This window comes from Micropterus dolomieu, linkage group LG07 (genome assembly GCF_021292245.1).
Source record: "Micropterus dolomieu isolate WLL.071019.BEF.003 ecotype Adirondacks linkage group LG07, ASM2129224v1, whole genome shotgun sequence".
NCBI classification, from domain to species: Eukaryota; Metazoa; Chordata; class Actinopteri; order Centrarchiformes; family Centrarchidae; genus Micropterus; species Micropterus dolomieu.
Genome location: NC_060156.1, coordinates 20,390,410 through 20,402,556, shown reverse-complemented (window position 1 = coordinate 20,402,556; position 12,147 = coordinate 20,390,410).

The window sequence follows — 12,147 nt, the reverse complement described above, 5'->3', positions numbered from 1 at the left end:
AGGATTGGTCCGAGGACAGATCCTTGTGGAACTCCATGACTAACTTTGGCATGCATGGAGGACTCATCGTTAACATGTACAAACTGAAATCGATCTGATAAATAGGACTTAAACCAGCTTAGAGCGGTTCCTTTAATACCAATGACATGTTCCAGTCTCTGCAATAGGATCTGATGGTCAATGGTATCAAATGCAGCACTAAGATCTAATAAAACCAGTACAGAGACAAGTCCTTTGTCTGATGAAATGAGGAGGTCATTAGTAATTTTCACCAGTGCTGTCTCTGTGCTATGATGAGCTCTAAATCCTGACTGAAAATCCTCAAATAAACTATTGCTCTGTAGAAAGTCACACAGCTGTTTAGCAACTGCTTTCTCCAGGACCTTAGAGAGAAATGGAAGGTTAGATATAGGTCTATAGTTGGCAAAAACATCCGGATCAAGTTTAGGCTTTTTCAGAAGAGGTTTAATTACAGCTACGTTAAAGTACTGTGGTACATAGCCTGTTGATAGAGATAGATTGATATCTAGTATAGAAGTGCTGACTAAGGGTAAAACATCTTTAAGCAACCTAGTCGGGATGGGGTCTAAGAGGCAGGTTGATGGTTTAGATGAAGAAATTATTGAAGTTAGTTGGTAAAGATTGAGGGAAGCAAAACAGTCATATATATATGGTTCTACAGCTGTTTCTAAGGTTCCTGAGTTTAGAGATAAGTTGGTGCCAGTTGAAGGCAGGTCTTGGTGAATTTTGTTTCTAATAGTTAGAATTTTAATAGTTAGAATCATTAAAGAAGCTCATGAAGTCGTAACTACTGAGAGCTATGGGAATACTTGGCTCAATAGAGCTGTGACTCTCTATCAGCCTGGCTACAGTGCTGAAAAGAAACCTGGAGTTGTTCGGTAGACACCGTCACTATAGGATTTTCACTAAGTAACTCCTGAAATGGAGGAGCAGAGAAGTTCTGGCTCTCTGGTTCTGACCGCACCAGAGAGCTAGCGGATCAACCTCCCGTCTGTAGGCCGACTTGTCACCGTCCCGGATGAGACTGATGACCGTGTCGTCAGCGAACTTCAGGAGTTTGACAGATGGGTTTCCTGAGGTGCAGTCGTTGGTGTAGAGGGAGAAGAGCAGTGGGGAGAGCACACACCCCTGGGGGGCGCCAGTGCTAATAGTCTGGGTGCTGGATGTGATGTTTCCCAGCCTCACCTGCTGACTCCTGTCAGTCAGGAAGTCTGTGATCCACTGACAGGTGGAGGCTGGCACAGAGAGCTGGGTGAGTTTGGTGCTGATGATGTCTGGGATGATGGTGCTGAAGTCCACGAACAGGATCCTTGCATATGTCACTGGAGAGTCAAGGTGGCAGGATGTTAATGCAGTCCCAAGTTGACTGCATCATCCACTGACCTGTTAGCCCTGTAGGCAAACTGCAGGGGGTCCAGCATGGGGCCTGTAATGTCCTTCAGGTGGCCCAACACCAGTCTTTCAAAGGACTTCATTACCACAGATGTCAGGGCGACGGGCCTGTAGTCGTTTAGTCCAGAGATGGAGGGTTTTTTAGGGACCGGGATGATTGTGGAGCGTTTGAAACAGTTAGTTTTTAGTGACTGTAGAATTTTATCCATTTTTGTTTCCCTATGTGTGACTCCAAATGCACAATAATCTACATAAAGTGACCAAAATGTACGTTTTAAATGGTTTTGATATACATCCTACATGTGCCCTACAGTGGGACACATAAGTCACGCGGGTCCATTGGTTATTTCAGTTCTTTTAACATCACATATATTTGTCCCTCTTTCTCTCATGAGCCTCTTTGATCCGATCTTACCAATAGAGTCAGCACTGTTGCAACTGCAGTAAACGTAACTAAATACAGACAGTAAAAGGCCACAACAGAGCTTTCGACAAGTTTTTATTCCCAAGAAAAACTCTCAGGCCATTAGCCATGTTTCCATCTAATTGTCAAGTGAATTTTAAAAGAACTTTTGAAATGCTGCAAAAAAGAAAAGAAAAGAAAACGCAAATATGGTGTGTTTCCATCAACTGGTTTGGAGCGAATAAACCAGGCTACACAAAGTGAAGGTATGTCAGAAGCTGACGTTACGCATGGCTGTAATAAACAAGACGTAAGGGTTGCAAACCAGAAAAAAAAACAGTTGCAATGGACCTGATGACCATGGATCTGTGAAAAAGAGGAGGCAGGTCCTGTTTCAAGTGGGCAAGTTGCTACCAGCCATGTTTCCACACATTATGAGAATAGTCGACAAGACACCGACAGCGGAAACAGCTGATCAGTCGTGGGTTACATGTTCGCTACGTCTTCTCCGCAAAGGTGTCTCCCACTTAGCGCATTAACTATTTTTTGAAGAAAACACCTCAAGCGAGTGTAAAAACCTTTTTGTGAAAATAAGGAAGTTAAAATAAAAAAAAGAACGAAATGAATATGTAAATCGACATTAAATTTATTTAACCTCCACTATTGCACTCCATATTTAACCTCCTCCAGGAACATACAATATACATCTATATAATAAACAAAAATTAACTTTAATCTCTTAAAATAATCTATACAGTGTAACTTGACTTGCCGCTTACACTGGCAAGTTAAACTGGCAAGAAAGTATGCAGATGCATCATTCCCTTAAGGACACATTTTAAAGTGACAGACCACTAAACCAAAGTACACAAATATACACTTCTGGTAAATTGCAGGTGGAAGCTTAGTTAATCATGTTACACAAGCACCTCAAATTGGGAAAAGAGACTATGGTGAAACAGGAAGACAGATAAGGGCTGGGTAGATTGAAGGATGGATGGGAAGATGGAAGGATAGATGGAGGAGTACAGACAGAAGGTGAGGAGGCGGAAAGCAGTTTGAGAAGTTTCAGACTGCATGGCAGAGAATTTCGGAGGGGCAACTGGGCATGTGTGTTCACGTTGTCTCTATCCATGTGGAAAGCTGATAACTGGTGTGAGTTTGTGTGTGTAGGTGTGTGTGCACGTGTGTGGGTGGATACAGTATGTGTGATAAGGGTTCTGGTTCGCAGAAGTTTGGAGAAAATCACCAGAAGCATAAACTAGAAAACTGCCGTTTAGAGGATTTAAGACAAAAATCTTGTTTTTCACAATAACACACACTCTGCTCACAGTCTGATATCTGCTTCACATGACCTTCATTGAAGAGGGAAGCAAAGTCTTCCAGTAACATGATGTCATCTCTGAATAAAACATGCTGGAGTAGAGCAAGAGTTCTCTGTTGGGGGAATGATCTCATCGTTTTACAGGAAAAATCATCTGCTAAGCACAAAAAGATTTAAATGCCAGTGTCATCACACCATATCACATCAGATCTAAAAATATACTGTGGATTCATTTAAATGCACTTGTGAGTGCGCACCCACACACATATAGAATGACTCATAACCCTTCATCAAATCTTAAAGATACAATCCCTGATTGTGTCAGATTATTTTAGAGTGCTCAGTAGCTGCACAAATTTTCCTCCCAAGTTTCAAAACTGGCCAGGCTAGTAGTTTGTCTTTATGATAAGCAAAGCTAACAGTCTCCTGGCTCCAGCTTCATATGGAATGGACAGACATGAGAGTGCTATCAATCTACTCATGTCATCACTTAGAAAGAAAGTGATTAAAAATATTTCCAAAAAATGTTGAACTCTTTCTTTCAAACAATAAAAAATACTTTAGCTTGCATCCCTCTGTTGCACCACTCCTAAAGCTGCATGAACCTTTTCCCAAGGTTTCAAAATATATATATATATAATATCAACAATGAGCTGGGAGGAAATTTGGGGATTGGCCAATTATTAGGGGCTGTCGTAGCATGAAATCTGTTTTGTTCCATGTATTATGGACTAAAATACAAAATATGTACATGGTGTTTGCTGGAGTGTTTGCTTTAAATGTAAATAGGGAAAACATATTTTTTGTCTGTTGCTTGTTTGTTTGCCAGTGCCAAACACACACTCACTCACATAAATGCAATAATGACCATGGAAACATGATGTGCCGCCAGCTCACTCATTTTGGCACAACAATGGCACCATAAAATGATCCATGAATGAGTGAAATCCTGCTCAAGGCCAAGCTGTGCAGGTGCAAAAGGATTGAAATGCGAACAGTGCCCCATCAAATCAAAGAAAAACAGAAAAAAAGCTGATCAAACCATCTGAACCTGTTCAATCAGTTTTACCACTGATCATTTTAGTCGAGCAATCAAACTAATGAGAGCGAAGACGAGACACTGAACATGCAGTAATTACAAGAGAACATCACAACCTCCTGCATACACACCCCGGGCACAGGAAGTGACACGTGAGAGCAGGCACTGGTAATTACTATTGACCCTCCACTACCGTCCCACCGGAGCATCAGCCTCAGCCGCTCTCGATGCTAAAATAATTAATGCTGTCGTCGTCATTCCGGTCCCTGTAGCCATGGTGATGAGAAGATTTTCCCCTGAGTGCCCCCCTCCGGTTGTCAAGCAGTTAACCAATGAAGAGAGTCTGCGTGTGTGTGTATGTGTGTGTGAATATAGAGCTCTCAATGATTTAAGGTGAGGTAAATTTCCTGCGAATCAATGTAGACAACATGAAATAAGAATCAACATAGAAAACAAACTGTAAGTTAAATTAAATCAAATTCTGCACATTGAAAATCAACTATGGGTTTGACTTAACGGTTTTTCAAATCTCGCAAAAATGTGCTTTTGACTTTGTCCCTCTGGATTTTTTTGTATAGACATTGATGTCCAAAGTGCCCTTTTGTCAAGGCAAAATTTCCTTTATTTGTAAAGGCCTTTTTGTGAAAGTCTGCCCAACCTAACTATTAATTAATATTAGTAAAATAAATTCATAAGAATTTAGCCATAAATAAAATGACCCACATGATGACCTCATCCGGGAGGAGCCCTCACACTCAGACATCTTTATTGATTCTGCAGCACTGCCTTCAGGACACCTTCGATACCGCCGGTAAGTGGTGTTTGCAGCGATGTGCATTTTGTTGGATGTTTTTTTACAAGAACGATGTGAAGTATCAAGCAACAAGCATAAAGCCTTGTTAAATGTGCTCCTTTTATACTTTGAGCACCTGCCTTCCAAATTATCTACACGGCCCTGTTCAGACATCTTCACCACTTTATAGGTGCTTAAATTAACAGAGATTACATATAGAATTAAGATTTAACAGAACCCTTTGCTTTGATCAATAAAGTTGTTATAAAATTGCCTACACTGAAATTCTTTTCTGAGCTTTCAATAAAACACTCAAGCAACTGGGGGAATTTGGTTACTCAGGGTCAGGTCAAAAGATCAGTTTAAGCATTCTGTGGAAAGATGGGTCCATAATGTTTTTAGCTGAGCTTCGCAAAGAGAGTACTTCACAAGTGAAAGATAGGTTGTTGCTGCAGCTCACCAAATAAGTTATTCCGCCACTGTAAACATCCTTTTGGGAGCAACACAAAAACAACACAAACAGTGCCATTGCGAGAGTACACAAAGGTAGGAATGTCAACAGTCTAAGTGCAGAAAATTTCTTGATTTCCTAAAAAGTTCCTTGGGTTTTGAAAAGATTCCTGAGGTGGAAATGGGCCATTAGCTGACTTTGGGTTTCTCGATCATAAAAAGGATGAGATACTTCACTTGAGACATTTACACTATGCCACTGTAAAGAGCATCCTTATATTTATGAGCCATATTAGTAACACTTGTTCTGCCAGTGATCATCTTACACCATTTCAGGCCACATTTTGTTTTTGTTCTCCACTGTAATCTCTGTTGTCCTCTTCTTCCTCTACATTCATATCTGTCAATTGCATTTTCTTTTATGGACTGAATCAATGAATATTAAAACAATTTGTGACAATGCTCTTAAAAAAAGGATTATGGGGCACTTGACATGTCTATGGGTTTGTATGTGTGTGTGTGTGCGCTCACATGCCCATGTGGATCAGAAGATGTCCTTGTGGTCCTCTGTATTCTGTTGACCCTCTAATCCTTTTAAATCAACTTTGTTAATCCCACTTTCTTCTCACAGCTGCTGTGGCGTCATGCAGGCACATACAAGCATTCTTAACACTGTGCATATGGGCTGCATTTTCTGCCCGCATCAAAGGAACGCTGACATTTTTTCAAAGAATGCTTGTTTGCTGGCTTGCAAAGACAGAGACAGATTAGAAGTAGTGATGGGAATTATGTCTCTTTGAAGGGTGCCGAACGTTATGGCTCCGTTCCTTTCCGAGAGCGGTTCAAAAAGACGGCTGATTATTCTTTCTTTTTTTTGTTAGGGATTATTAGATTTATCTGCAAAATAATCACTAGGATAATGATAGGGTGAGATTTGGATGAGATTCAAACATAGCCATTCAACCAATATAATTTCATTTTTCATGTGTGGTAGGTTTAACAGCAATAAATTACTTGTATATCCCTCTGCCTTGTCAGTGAATTTACTATTTTGAATTTACCCCCTGTATGAAATGTGTTATAAATAAAATAAGTAAATAATAATAAGTTGCCTTGCTTGAGTATTGTAACTTTTTATATGTGAGCTTAGAGCAGTCATCCATTCATTCAACGCCTGCCCCTAGTCCAAAATGCTGCTGCCCACCTTCAGACAGGAAAGAAAAAAAGAGGGACCACATTACACCTGTGTTGCGCTCCCTCCACTGGCTTCCTGTTCTTTACAGGATTGATTTTAAAATTTACTTTCAAATGTCTTAATGGCTTGGTGCCGCCTTACCTAAAAGAGCTTCTTCACGTTCACACTCCAGCTAGATGTGCTTATCTCCTCCACCTGGATGTAACTAGAAGCAGGTTCAAAACCAGAGGAGATCAAGCCCTTTGGTGCAGCTGCCCTTAACCAGTGGAACAACTTGCCATTCCACATAACAGCCCCAACTCTCGAACCCTTTAAATCATTGTTAAAAACACATCTCTTTTTTTTCATGTTAAGAAAATTATTATGGTGATTTTATTATCATTAAATATCATATTCTGTATATTCTAATTAATGTTTTAATGCTGTATTTTACTTTGTAATTACAGTTTTTTTGTTGTACTTTTACCCTGTAAAGCACCTTGGTCAACATTGGTTGTTTTAAGTGTGCTATATAAATAAAGTTGATATTGATATTGTATGCAATTCATGCAACACTTGATATTAGAAAACTTTTTCAACTCTGCCCAGCTGATGCAACACTAGGGTACTAGTAATCAAGTGGACCCACTATCGCACTGTGAGTCACAGACACTTTGTGACTAAAGTGGTAACATTACTGGTTCACTGTTCAAGTAAAGGATAGTGGATTCAGGGTAGGCAATAAAATACATGAAGATACAAACAATGACTCTCACCAGGTACTCTCAGGAAAGTAATGTCACTAATTAGAAGATCGATATCAGTTTCCTCTGTGCATCTACTGCAGGGAGAGGTTCAGATCCATTAATAGTAAATGATTTATAAGGGAAAACACAAGCGGATGAAGAGAACATGGAGACAGTATAGCTGCTGAATGCTGAATCACCTCTAAATAAAGATTCACCAAATTCAATCAAAGTTAAAAGTTACGTTTAAATCAAGTTAATTCGATTGGTTCGAGATCAAAAGGAAGGAGTGAGAGACAGAGAAACAAAGACAAAAATATAGCAAGTTGGCCAAAATGTGGGCCCATTGTTCTTCAGCTTTGAAGGATTTAACATATTGTGATTTGAAAGCTTTCACCCTGTGTTACCATGGATGTATTGAGAGAGTTGGATTCAGTGGCAAGTCAGCCTTGTTGCCAATTTTTCCCAACTTACAGTACTGTGACAAATGAAAACAATCCCCCCAAAAAAGCACTTCCCTTTTGGACCATCATTACAAAACAAATGTCTGTAAAACAAGATATACTATTTTCTTCATTCTGTGAATTGTTAAACCATAAAAATGGTTAAATGTGAAAAACTTTCTCAAAACCTAGAAAAGCTGTTGCTTAAAAAAATATATATTGGGGCAATTGTGATGTTGGAGAGATGACAGAGGGATACAATGAAGAATTTAACCAGGGATGTTGTGGTTTATGGTCAGTGTGGCAACCTTCCAAGCCACAGGGGCATCACAGAAAAGCTATTTATATGTATTCTGTGTCATCACAGTTTAAAGTCTGTGAAACAAACAAGTGGGTTCAGAGAAAGAAACTTGTAAATATAAAAAAGTGGAGTGAATGGGCATCACCTTGGAATCCAGTATCCAGTTCTCACAATACAACCTTATGTGTCACTCTTTTCCTATTCCATGTTGGAAACTGTGTTTGAAACCTATCCATGTATTTAGGCAGCTTTTTAGCCATGATGCTAGCATACAACAAGGTAAATGACATCAATGTACCTTGCAAAAACTCTACTAACATGACGTAAGCAAATTGCTTGCGGTAGCAGGAAAATGTTATCAGGAACAACATCAGAAAGAATCAGAATCAGGCTCTTATTATTCCAATTTTTATGAATATTGAAAATGAAATATACATGCGTGTTGCTTGTCTTTAAAAATGCACAGGGTTTGTTAGATGAATTTACTTATCTTAAATTTTTGATGTGAGATACTAAAGCAGTACCGCCACTCCCCTCTGCCACCACTGGGATTTCATTTTTGTTTTGCAGCTTTGCCCTTTTTCTCCTTCACCTAATCGCTCTCAAATATTCTCTACAAGTCTCCCACCACCCCCTTTCCCAAAGATCTGTTTATAGAGTCTTTGAACCCCAGCAGTCTTTATAGTTCAGACGCTGTGAGGTGACAGCTGCTAATGTCAATGCTAATGACGCTTTCCCTACCTGGTGAACACTCAAAACACCTCTGCTCTGCACACTCGCAGAGGCCAAGGTGCCAACAGTTCTGAATTTTAATTTCGGAGATGTTAGGTGGGATGAAGGTTTGGGGGTGGTGGTACCAAAAAAACGAGTGTTTGTTGCAAAATGAGGAGCTCCATGAATGTATTCATGGAAAACAAAGGTGAATGAGACAAACAGCCCAGAGTTGTTAAGCTTTCGAGTTGTTGCGGAAGTGCTAGCGTGTCAACACTGAATTAGCATCTGGAAGCCCTAGGGACAGGAAGACTGGGAAGCCCCTTTTTTCTCTGCTAAAGAAAACCTGAGGAGTGACACAGAGCTGCAGGGAAATAGAGGGCAAGACAGATCATAATGAGGACTGTTATACAGAGTGTCTGCAGCTGTGTCCTATTTCAGGCTCCTCCTGCTTCTCCTGCGAAGGATGCAGTCTGTCAGTAAGAGGGCTGAAGGTCAGCGGGCTGCACCCGCACATCCTTCTAAATTAAACAGCCTATAGAGCATTCATCGTCATCGTCAGTTTCGTGCCTTGGGCCCTCTAGACATAATAAGCGATATGAACAGTGTTCACCATAGGGGCAGGTCACAGAGCAGAGGCAGGTGTAGAGTATGTATATGTCACCAATGTGCCTCGGGTAGCAGGAAAGCGCTGCTGTTTACTATTTCCCTAACCACAAAGCTCGTATCACTAACTGCTGACTGACTGCTAACTGACAGCTATGGTATAGCTATGGTTTAGTCTTCCTTCAAAGATCATTGTATGATTTTGGGTGGTTTTGTACAGTTCTGGGGACTTCAATTACCACTAAACCTTCCAACTACATTTACATTTATTCATTTAGCTGACGCTTTTATCCAAAGCGACTTACAATTGCCATTTATGTCAGAGGTCGCACGCCATCTGGTTAAGTGTCTTGCTCAGGGACGCAATGGTGGATGGGTCCAATGGGGGATTGAACCCGGGTCTCTCACACCAAAGGCACTATACCAGCTACTAACAAGCCCCAACATATGCTGAATGCTTTGGTTGCCAATGTCAGAAAAAGGATGCAGATTTCTTCTTCATGCTGTATGTCCTTGTATTCCACTCTTCTCCACTTCACTTTTTCCACTTTCAAGTGCCACTGTGTAACTGGTGTCTAGTTATTTCAGGTATCTAAATTCAACTCAACCATCCTGTGTGCATTTCTCCCTCATATTTATCTTCAGCCAATTTATGCCGTGATTTAACCTAGTTTTCTATTCCCCAGTTAGCTCCACTGTTCTTCGGAATTAGCGTCCAACACTAACTGGCTCTTAGTTAGCAATTAGTGTCCTCCCCACATAAAACACTTCAGTAATAACCGCAGGTCTCTATCCTCTCTCCCATCTGAAAAATACATAAACACATCAAAGCAATTTAATTAGATGCCCACAAAACACAAAAGAGAGATTATAATACTGAGTGATGCAATAAGTGACTGAGCTGAGCTGAGTTAATTAGAAACAATCTGGATTTGCACAAAGATCTGCCAGGAGAGGGTGCTGACTACGAATCGTAAGTATATTGGTAAGGGTTAATTAAGTGGCAAAGCAGTTAAACATTGATTTAAAAATAACCACAATGATACAACAAAGTGTGTAAAACATACTTTAACAACAGACACTGTAAACACATGATCTCATAATCGCTCTTCATGGCGAGAATCTCACCCCTGTCCCTCTTGCTTCAGCTTGTCCTGCAGAGCTCCAGGCTGCGGAGGCAGCTGCGACAATGTGTAGCAGCGGAATGAGAGGCTAGTGCCCCCCCCCAAAAGTTGTTCCCCACTGTTTGTCATCATGCCGCTTTGACAAAACCGCTTTGATTTTTGTCAATACGAACGCCATGGCATCGAACATAATGAGCCCGATACTCCATGTGGACATATTCATACTTTTTTAACAATACACTATTTTTGGCAAAGGAAGAATGGGCAGATCTTTCATTGCTCCTGATTGTTTCTCAGCTATTGTGTTTGCAAAACTTCTGAAGCAGAACGCTTAAAATATTAAGCTTGACTGAGTGAGAGCATACACGAGTAGGGGGCTACACAGCGTGTGCACTAGACTCGACTCCACCTGGTTGTTTTGGTCCAGTCATGGTGGAGTCTTGGAAATTGCATTAGGAGCAGTAGGAGGAGCATTATCTGTTGCATGTACTACTGTCAGGATATAGTGACAGTTTCATCAAATAATCCATAAACCTACTACATACTGAACCTTTAAAGGTACCCTTCCATGTAAACAGACAGTGTATATTTATTTGATGTTTCTCTGATAAAAACATTATGTGTATACTTGCAGTCTAACAAATGTGTTGATTACATTTCCTTTCTCATAAAAGATTTGTAGAGCTGACTTGTGATGCAATTGTTTGCTGGCTACTATTCTTCTTCTTCCCTGCCTTTGTGGGTGCATCGCTGCACTTATTTGCACCATCAACATCTGTCGATCTGAAAAATAATGTGAAACTAGCAGCAGGAATTTGTATTGTGTGCATGACAGCTATAGACAAAATATTGCTACTAGTGGTGAGAAACACTACAGGGTATCTTTAACATTTGTATATACTCCAAAATACTCATGAACAGCAGGGACACTTCTAGCCATACTGCATTGGGTATCTGCGTAGGCGGACGTGATCGCACTTGACGTCTGCTCGCACGGTTGGAATGTACTGTCAGCATAGTCATACATTTTGGACACACGTGTGCACAGAGGTACAGACATGGGTAGATGATTAAATGTACATCTCACGGAACTTCACGGACTCTCATGGCTATGCAGATAGGGAAAGTAAAATTTCAGCTTTAGAAAGATGGTGACTGGGTACAACAACTCTGTGAAATAGCGAGTGGACAGACTATGTAGCTAATACCCCACATTTCACAAGTTAAAACAAATTATATTTATTCTCAAGTTAACTGGGAAATGATGAAGAGAAGCTGTGAGCTTGAGGACTTGGTTTTGGCACAAGGATTTTATCATGAATGACTTTTTCCAAGTGTTTAGGAATTTAGACTCCTCTTTTGTTTGGTCAGACTGAAACAGCAACTTCACATAATGTTTTAGAATTCAGATGAGAGTGAAAGAATATACACCTGCACACTGCTCATATATAACCAGCCATGTTGTTTTAAATCAGCACTGCCTTTATGTGATCTTAACCAGCCAGAAACATGAAATTAACATGAAAAAGAAAGGGTATGTGTTATAACAGTGTTTAAAGCCAAAATGACAGCCTAGAGGCAGAATACCCAAATCAAGATCCACCATTTTTTTATCCTCAA